This window comes from Oncorhynchus kisutch, linkage group LG9 (genome assembly GCF_002021735.2).
Source record: "Oncorhynchus kisutch isolate 150728-3 linkage group LG9, Okis_V2, whole genome shotgun sequence".
Lineage (NCBI taxonomy): Eukaryota > Metazoa > Chordata > Actinopteri > Salmoniformes > Salmonidae > Oncorhynchus > Oncorhynchus kisutch.
The window spans coordinates 46722242-46732926 of NC_034182.2; positions in this window are offsets into that span (position 1 = coordinate 46722242).

Consider the following 10685-nt stretch of genomic DNA (forward strand, 5'->3'; position numbering starts at 1 on the left):
CAGCTGTGCTCTGGACACCATATGTGAACTGATTGCCCCCCATCTATCTTCAGAGTTCGTGCTGCTAGGCGACCTAAACTGGAACATGCTTAACACCCCAGCCATCCTACAATCTAAACTTGATGCCCTCAATCTCACACAAATATCAATGAACCTACCAGGTACCTCCCCAAAACCTTAAACACGGGCACCCTCATAGATATCATCCTAACCAACTTCCCCTCTAAATACACCTCTGCTGTCTTCAACCAAGATCTCAGCGATCACTGCCTCATTGCCTGCATCCGTAATGGGTCAGCGGTCAAACGACCTCCACTCATCACTGTAAAACGCTCCCTGAAACACTTCTGCGAGCAGGCCTTTCTAATCGACCTGGCCGGGGTATCCTGGAAGGATATTGATCTCATCCCGTCAGTAGAGGATGCCTGGATATTTTTTTTAAATGCCTTCCTAACCATCTTAAATAAACATGCCCCATTCAAGAAATTTAGAACCAGGAACAGATATAGCCCTTGGTTCTCCCCAGACCTGACTGCCCTTAACCAACACAAAAACATCCTATGGCGTTCTGCATTAGCATCGAACAGCCCCCGTGATATGCAGCTGTTCAGGGAAGCTAGAATCATTATACACAGGCAGTTAGAAAAGCCAAGGCTAGCTTTTTCAAGCAGAAATTTGCTTCCTGCAACACTAACTCAAAAAAGTTCTGGGACACTGTAAAGTCCATGGAGAATAAGAACACCTCCTCCCAGCTGCCCACTGCACTGAAGATAGGAAACACTGTCACCACTGATAAATCCACCATAATTGAGAATTTCAATAAGCATTTTTCTACGGCTGGCCATGCTTTCCACCTGGCTACTCCTACCCCGGACAACAGCACTGCACCCCCAACAGCAACTCGCCCAAGCCTTCCCCATTTCTCCTTCTCCCAAATCCATTCAGCTGATGTTCTGAAAGAGCTGCAAAATCTGGACCCCTACAAATCAGCCGGGCTAGACAATCTGGACCCTTTCTTTCTAAAATTATCTGCCGAAATTGTTGCCACCCCTATTACTAGCCTGTTCAACCTCTCTTTCGTGTCGTCTGAGATTCCCAAAGATTGGAAAGCAGCTGCGGTCATCCCCCTCTTCAAAGGGGGGGACACTCTTGACCCAAACTGCTACAGACCTATATCTATCCTACCGTGCCTTTCTAAGGTCTTCGAAAGCCAAGTCAACAAACAGATTACCGACCATTTCGAATCTCACCATACCTTCTCTGCTATGCAATCTGGTTTCAGAGCTGGTCATGGGTGCACCTCAGCCACGCTCAAGGTCCTAAACGATATCTTAACCGCCATCGATAAGAAACATTACTGTGCAGCCGTATTCATTGATCTGGCCAAGGCTTTCGACGCTGTCAATCACCATATCCTCATCGGCAGACTCGACAGCCTTGGTTTCTCAAATGATTGCCTCGCCTGGTTCACCAACTACTTCTCTGATAGAGTTCAGTGTGTCAAATCGGAGGGTCTGCTGTCCGGACCTCTGGCAGTCTCTATGGGGGTGCCACAGGGTTCAATTCTTGGACCGACTCTCTTCTCTGTATACATCAATGAGGTCGCTCTTGCTGCTGGTGAGTCCCTGATCCACCTCTACGCAGACGACACCATTCTGTATACTTCCGGCCCTTCTTTGGACACTGTGTTAACAACCCTCCAGGCAAGCTTCAATGCCATACAACTCTCCTTCCGTGGCCTCCAATTGCTCTTAAATACAAGTAAAACTAAATGCATGCTCTTCAACCGATCGCTACCTGCACCTACCCGCCTGTCCAACATCACTACTCTGGACGGCTCTGACTTAGAATACGTGGACAACTACAAATACTTAGGTGTCTGGTTAGACTGTAAACTCTCCTTCCAGACCCATATCAAACATCTCCAATCCAAAGTTAAATCTAGAATTGGCTTCCTATTTCGCAACAAAGCATCCTTCACTCATGCTGCCAAACATACCCTTGTAAAACTGACCATCCTACCAATCCTCGACTTTGGCGATGTCATTTACAAAATAGCCTCCAATACCCTACTCAACAAATTGGATGCAGTCTATCACAGTGCAATCCGTTTTATCACCAAAGCCCCATATACTACCCACCATTGCGACCTGTACGCTCTCGTTGGCTGGCCCTCGCTTCATACTCGTCGCCAAACCCACTGGCTCCATGTCATCTACAAGACCCTGCTAGGTAAAGTCCCCCCTTATCTCAGCTCGCTGGTCACCATAGCATCTCCCACCTGTAGCACACGCTCCAGCAGGTATATCTCTCTAGTCACCCCCAAAACCAATTCTTTCTTTGGCCGCCTCTCCTTCCAGTTCTCTGCTGCCAATGACTGGAACGAACTACAAAAATCTCTGAAACTGGAAACACTTATCTCCCTCACTAGCTTTAAGCACCAACTGTCAGAGCAGCTCACAGATTACTGCACCTGTACATAGCCCACCTATAATTTAGCCCAAACAACTACCTCTTTCCCAACTGTATTTAATTTTAATTTCTTTATTTATTTTGCTCCTTTGCACCCCATTATTTTTTATTTCTACTTTGCACATTCTTCCATTGCAAAACTACCATTCCAGTATTTTACTTGCTATATTGTATTTACTTTGCCATCATGGCCTTTTTTGCCTTTACCTCCCTTCTCACCTCATTTGCTCACATTGTATATAGACTTGTTTATACTGCATTATTGACTGTATGTTTGTTTTTACTCCATGTGTAACTCTGTGTCGTTTTATCTGTCGAACTGCTTTGCTTTATCTTGGCCAGGTCGCAATTGTAAATGAGAACTTGTTCTCAACTTGCCTACCTGGTTAAATAAAGGTAAAATAAAAAAATAAAAAAATAAAATATGTCTCTCTAATATGGTCATACATTTGGCAGGAGGTTAGGAAGTGCAGCTCAGTTTCCACCTCATTTTGTGGGCAGTGAGCACATAGCCTGTCTTCTCTTGAGAGCCATGTCTGCCTACGGCGGCCTTTCTCAAAAGCAAGGCTATGCTCACTGAGTCTGTACATAGTCAAAGCTTTCCTTAATTTTGGGTCAGTCACAGTGGTCAGGGATTCTGCCGCTGAGTACTCTCTGTGTAGGGCCAAATAGCATTCTAGTTTGCTCTGTTTTTTTGTTAATTCTTTCCAATGTGTCAAGTAATTATCTTTTTGTTTTCTCAATATTTGGTTGGGTCTAATTGTGCTGCTGTCCTGGGGCTCTGTAGGGTGTGTTTGTGTTTGTGAACAGAGCCCCAGGGCCAGCTTGCTTAGGGGACTCTTCTCCAGGTTCATCTCTCTGTAGGTGATGGCTTTGTTGTGGAAGGTTTGGGAATCGCTTCCTTTTAGGTGGTGATAGAATTTAACGGCTCTTTTCTGGATTTTGATAATTAGTGGGTATCGGCCTAATTCTGCTCTGCATGCATTATTTGGTGTTCTACGTTGTACACAGAGGATATTTTTGCAGAATTCTGCGTGCAGAGTGTCAATTGGGTGTTTGTCCCATTTTGTGAAGTCTTGGTTGGTGAGCGGACCCCAGATTTCACAACCATAAAGGGCATTGGGCTCTATGACTGATTCAAGTATTTTTAGCCAAATCCTAATTGGTACGTTGAAATGTATGTTCCTTTTGATGGCATAGAATGCCCTTCTTGCCTTGTCTCTCAGATCGTTCACAGCTTTGTGGAAGTTACCTGTGGCGCTGATGATTAGGCCAAGGTATGTATAGTTTTTTGTGTGCTCTAGGGCAACAGTGTCTAGATGGAATTTGTATTTGTGGTCCTGGTGACTGGACCTTTTTTGGAACACCATTATTTTGGTCTTACTGAGATTTACTGTCAGGGCCCAGGTCTGACAGAATCTGTGCATAAGATCTAGGTGCTGCTGTAGGCCCTACTTGGTTGGTGACAGAAGCACCAGATCATCAGCAAACAGCAGACATTTGACTTCGGATTCTAGCAGGGTGAGGCCGGGTGCTGCAGACTTTTCTAGTGCCCGCGCCAATTCGTTGATATATATGTTGAAGAGGGTGGGGCTTAAGCTGCATCCCTGTCTAACCCCACGACCCTGTGTGAAGAAATGTGTGTGTTTTTTGCCAATTTTAACCGCACACTTGTTGTTTGTGTATATGGATTTTATAATGTCGTAGGTTTTACCCCCAACACCACTTTCCATCAGTTTGTATAGCAGACCCTCGTGCCAAATTGAGTCGAAGGCTTTTTTGAAATCAACAAAGCATGAGAAGACTTTGCCTTTGTTTTGGTTTGTTTGATTGTCAATTAGGGTGTGCTGCAGGGTGAATACATGGTCTGTTGTATGGTAATTTGGTAAAAAGCCAATTTGACATTTGCTCAGTACATTGTTTTCATTGAGGAAGTGTACGAGTCTGCTGTTAATGATAATGCAGAGGATTTTCCCAAGGTTACTGTTGACGCATATTCCATGGTAGTTATTTGGGTCAAATTTGTCTCCACTTTTGTGGATTGGGGTGATCAGTCCTTGGTTCCAAATATTGGGGAAGATGCCAGAGCTAAGGATGATGTTAAAGAGTTTTAGTATAGCCAATTGGAATATGTTGTCTGTATATTTGATCATTTCATTGAGGATACCATCAACACCACAGGCCGTTTTGGGTTGGAGGGTTTTTATTTTGTCCTGTAACTCTTTCAATGTAATTGGAGAATCCAGTGGGTTCTGGTAGTCTTTAATAGTTGATTCTAAGATCTGTGTTTGATCATGTATGTGTTTTTGCTCTTTATTCTTTGTTATAGAGCCAAACAGATTGGAGAAGTGGTTTACCCATACATCTCCATTTTAGATAGATAATTCTTCGTGTTGTTGTTTGTTTAGTGTTTTTCCAAGTGGTTAGAGTCTATGGATTCTTCAATTGCATTGAGCTGATTTCTGACGTGCTGTTCCTTCTTTTTCCGTAGTGTATTTCTGTATTGTTTTAGTGGAGAATCCAGTGGGTTCTGGTAGTCTTTAATAGTTGATTCTAAGATCTGTATTTGATCATGTATATGTTTTTGCTCTTTATTCTTTGTTATAGAGCCATCCCTCCCTCCCTCCCTCCTTCTCTCTCTCCCTATCTCCCTCCCCCCACTCCTTCTCTCTCCCTGTCTCCCTCCCTCACTCCTCTCTCCCTATCTCCCTCCCTCCTTCTCTCTCTCCTTCTCTCTCTCCCTCCCCCACTCCTTCTCTCTCCCTGTCTCCCTCCCCACTCCTTCTCTCTCCCTATCTCCCTCCCTCCTTCTCTCTCTCCCTATCTCCCTCCCCCACTCCTTCTCTCTCGCTGTCTCCCTCCCCCACTCCTTCTCTCTCCCTATCTCCCTCCCTCACTCCTTCTCTCTCCCTGTCTCCCTCCCTCACTCCTTCTCTCTCCCTATCTCCCTCCCTCACTTCTTCTCTCTCCCTGTCTCCCTCCCTCACTCCTTCTCTCTCCCTGTCTCCCTCCCTCACTCCTTCTCTCTCCCTGTCTCCCTCCCTCACTCCTTCTCTCTCCCTATCTCCCTCCCTCAATCTCTCTCCCTATCTCCCTCCCTCACTCCATCTCTCTCCCTATCTCCCTCCCTCCCTCCTTCTCTCTCCCTATCTCCATCCCTCCCTCCCTCCTTCTCTCCCTATCTCCCTCCCTCACTCCTTCTCTCTCCCTATCTCCATCCCTCACTCCCTCCTTCTCTCTCTCCCTATCTCCATCCCTCCCTCCCTCCTTCTCTCTCCCTATCTCCATCCCTCCCTCCCTCCTTCTCTCTCTCCCTATCTCCATCCCTCCCTCCCTCCTTCTCTCTCTCCCTATCTCCATTTGTCCCTTGCTCCTTCTCTCTCCCTATCTCCCTCCCTCACTCCTCCTCTCTCCCTATCTCCCTCCCTCACTCCCTCCTTCTCTCTCTCCCTATCTCCATCCCTCCCTCACTCTTTGTCTCTCCCTATCTCCATCCTCCCTCCCTCTTTCTCTCTCCCTATACCATCCCTCCCTCACTCCTTCTCTCTCTCCCTATCTCCATTTCTCCCTCACTCTTTCTCTCTCCCTATCTCCATCCCTCCCTCACTTCTTCTCTCTCCCTATTGCCATCCCTCACTCTTTCTCTCTCCCTATCTCCCTCCCCCACTCCTTCTCTCTCCCTATCTCCCTCCCTCACTCCTTCTCTCTCCATATCTCCCTCCCTCACTCCTTCTCTCTCCCTGTCTCCCTCCCTCACTCCTTCTCTCTCCATCTCTCCCTCCCTCACTCCTCTCTCTCCCTATCTCCCTCCCTCAATCTCTCTCCCTATCTCCCTCCCTCACTCCATCTCTCTCCCTATCTCCCTCCCTCCTTCTCTCTCCCTATCTCCATCCCTCCCTCCCTCCTTCTCTCTCTCCCTATCTCCATTCCTCCCTTGCTCCTTCTCTCTCCCTAACTCCCTCCCTCACTCCTCCTCTCTCCCTATCTCCCTCCCTCACTCCTTCTCTCTCCCTATCTCCATCCCTCACTCCCTCCTTCTCTCTCTCCCTATCTCCATCCCTCCATCCCTCCCTCCTTCTCTCTCCCTATCTCCATCTCTCCCTCCCTCCTTCTCTCTCTCCCTATCTCCATTCGTCCCTTGCTCCTTCTCTCTCCCTATCTCCCTCCCTCACTCCTCCTCTCTCCCTATCTCCCTCCCTCACTCCTTCTCTCTCCCTATCTCCATCCCTCACTCCCTCCTTCTCTCTCTCCCTATCTCCATTTCTCCCTCACTCTTTCTCTCTCCCTATCTCCATCCCTCCCTCACTTCTTCTCTCTCCCTATTGCCATCCCTCACTCTTTCTCTCTCCCTATCTCCCTCCCTCACTCCTTCTCTCTCCCTATCTCCCTCCCTCACTCCTTCTCTCTCCATATCTCCCTCCCTCACTCCTTCTCTCTCCCTATCTCCCTCCCTCACTCCTTCTCTCTCCCTATCTCCATCCCTCCCTCCCTCCTTCTCTCTCTCCCTATCTCCATTCCTCCCTCACTCCTTCTCTCTTCCTATCTCCCTCCCTCACTCCTTCTCTCTCCCTATCTCCCTCCCTCACTCCTTCTCTCTCCCTATCTCCCTCCCTCACTTCTTCTCTCTCCCTATCACCATCCCTCCCTCACTCCTTCTCTCTCCCTATCTCCCTCCCTCACTTCTTCTCTCTCCCTATTGCCATCCCTCCCTCACTTCTTCTCTCGCCCTATCTCCATCCCTCCCTCACTTCTTCTCTCTCCCTATCTCCCTCCCTCACTCACTTCTTCTCTCTCCCTATCTCCCTCCCTCCCTCCCTCACTCACTACTTCTCTCTCCCTGTCTCCATCCCTCCCTCACTCCTTCCATCTTGATAATGAAAGTGTCTTATCATAGCTCCCCCTCAGCCCTCCCCAGTCTAATAGTTACCAGTCATCCATCTGTCTTGAACCTTAAAACAAACTTCCACCTATGTGGGTTCAGGATATGTAAATAGAATTAGGCCCACTACATGCTTAGTCACTCCTCATGGTGATTGACCTTGGGGTTAATTTTGAGTATGTAGTGTGTGTGTGTGTGTGGGGGGGGGGGTGGATTGAGCAACATAATTATATGGAAGGATATCTGGCCAATCTGAGGTGTATTTGTGGTCTTGTATAGCAACATTTGAAATTGTATTTTTTTTACATTAGATAAAAGTAGAGACTCGAGCTACAAAATGGTGTATCAGACACTACAGTTGAGGAACAATGGGAAAGTAATTCTGCTTTGAAAGTTGATAAACTTGTAATCTCACTTATGAGAAAATGGCCTTTGAATGTTTTGGTACAACTACTGGAGAGCTCTCCTTTGTCTCAACCCATTCAGCATCGTTCCCACCCTCTGAAGTTTTAGCCCCACCCATTCAGCATCGTTCACACCCTCTGAAGCTTTAGCCCCACCCATTCAGCATCGTTCACACCCTCTGAAGCTTTAGCCCCACCCATTCAGCATCGTTCACACCCTCTGAAGCTTTAGCCCCACCCATCTGTTTAAGGACTCACATGTGAGACCATGTACTAAACAACCAAAGGTTTCTAGACTAAAGCCTGGTTTATACTAACGGTGTGTTGCGTACATTTACTCTGGAGTGCCAGAGTGAGCTCTGGGCGATCGTAAACTCAGAGCGTTGTCAGATTGTCATGCCTTTATGGTCAAATTGCTGCAAAGAAACAACTACTAAAGGACACCAATAATAAGAAGAGACTTGTTAGGGCCAAGAAACATGAGCAATGGACATTAGACCGGTGGAAATCTGTCCTTTGCTCTGAGGAGTCCAAATGTAAGAGTTTTGGTTCCAACCGCCGTGTCTTTGTGAGACGCAGAATAGGTGAACGGATGATCTCTGCATGTGTGGTTCCCACCGTGAAGCACGGAGGAGGAGCTGTGAGTGTGCTTTGCTGGTGTCCCTCTCAGTGATTTATTTAGAATTCAAGGCACACTTACATCATGGCTACCACAGCATTCAGCAGCGATATGTCATCCCATCTGGTTTGTGAAATAGACTAGTCTCAGCCTCCGCAGTGGACTAGTCTGAGCCTCCCACAGTGGACTAGTCTCAGCCCCCCGTAGTGGACTAGTCTCAGCCCCCCACAGTGGACTAGTCTCAGCCCCCCACAGTGGACTAGTCTCAGCCCCCCATAGTGGACTAGTCTCAGCCCCCCGTAGTGGACTAGTCTCAGCCCCCCGTAGTGGACTAGTCTCAGCCTCCTGTAGTGGACTAGTCTCAGCCCCCCGTAGTGGACTAGTCTCAGCCCCCCGTAGTGGACTAGTCTCAGCCCCCCGTAGTGGACTAGTCTCAGCCCCCCGTAGTGGACTAGTCTCAGCCTCTGTAGTGGACTAGTCTCATCCCCCCGTAGTGGACTAGTCTCAGCCCCCTGTAGTGGACTAGTCTCAGCCCCCCGTAGTGGACTAGTCTCAGCCTCCATAGTGGACTAGTCTCAGCCCCCCGTAGTGGACTAGTCTCAGCCCCCCGTAGTGGACTAGTCTCAGCCCCCCGTAGTGGACTAGTCTCAGCCCCCCGTAGTGGACTAGTCTCAGCCTCCCATAGTGGACTAGTCTCAGCCTCCCGTAGTGGACTAGTCTCAGCCTCCGTAGTGGACTAGTCTCAGCCCCCCACAGTGGACTAGTCTCAGCCTCCCGTAGTGGACTGGTCTCAGCCCCCCGTAGTGGACTAGTCTCAGCCCCCCGTAGTGGACTAGTCTCAGCCCCCCGTAGTGGACTTGTCTCAGCCCCTCATAGTGGACTAGTCTCAGCCTCCCGTAGTGGACTAGTCTCAGCCTCCGTAGTGGACTAGTCTCAGCCCCCATAGTGGACTAGTCTCAGCCCCCCGTAGTGGACTAGTCCCAGCCCCCCGTAGTGGACTAGTCTCAGCCCCCCGTAGTGGACTAGTCTCAGCCCCCCGTAGTGGACTAGTCTCAGCCTCCGTAGTGGACTAGTCTCAGCCCCCCACAGTGGACTAGTCTCAGCCTCCAGTAGTGGACTAGTCTCAGCCCCCCGTAGTGGACTAGTCTCAGCCCCCCGTAGTGGACTAGTCTCAGCCCCCTGTAGTGGACTTGTCTCAGCCCCCCGTAGTGGACTAGTCTCAGCCCCCCGTAGTGGACTAGTCTCAGCCTCCGTAGTGGACTAGTCTCAGCCCCCCACAGTGGACTAGTCTCAGCCTCCAGTAGTGGACTAGTCTCAGCCCCCCGTAGTGGACTAGTCTCAGCCCCCCGTAGTGGACTAGTCTCAGCCCCCCGTAGTGGACTAGTCTCAGCCCCCCGTAGTGGACTAGTCTCAGCCCCCCGTATTGATTTGTGGGTGCGAATAAGACTGTTTATTTTATAAACAGCCTCCACTCTTCTGGGAAGGCTTTCCACTAGAGGTTGGAACATTGCTGCTATAACAGCCTCCACTCTTCTGGGAAGGCTTTCCACTAGATGTTGGAACATTGGTGCTATAACAGCTCCCACTCTTCTGGGAAGGCTTTCCACTAGATGTTGGAACATTGCTGCTATAACAGCCTCCACTCTTCTGGGAAGGCTTTCCACTAGATGTTGGAACATTGGTGCTATAACAGCTCCCACTCTTCTGGGAAGGCTTTCCACTAGATGTTGGAACATTGCTGCTATAACAGCCTCCACTCTTCTGGGAAGGCTTTCCACTAGATGTTGGAACATTGCTGCTATAACAGCCTCCACTCTTCTGGGAAGGCTTTCCACTAGATGTTGGAACATTGTTGCTATAACAGCCTCCACTCTTCTGCGAAGGTTTTCCACTAGATGTTGGAACATTGGTGCTATAACAGCCTCCACTCTTCTGGGAAGGCTTTCCACTAGATGTTGGAACATTGCTGCTATAACAGCCTCCACTCTTCTGGGAAGGCTTTCCACTAGATGTTTACTGAAGACTCATCTCTTCAGTGGGTCATATGATTGCGTGTAGTCTGGCCCAGGAGTGGGAAGGTGAACGGAAAGGCTCTGGAGCAACGAACCACCCTTGCTGTCTCTGCCTGGCCGGTTCCCGTCTTTCCACTGGGATTCTCTGCCTCGAACTCTATTACAGGGGCTGAGTCACTGGCTTACTGGGGCTCTCTCATGCCGTCCCTGGAAGGGGTGCGTCACCTGAGTGAGTTGAGTCACTGATGTGGTCATCCTGTCTGGGTTTGGCGCACACCCCCTTGGGTTGTGCCATGGCG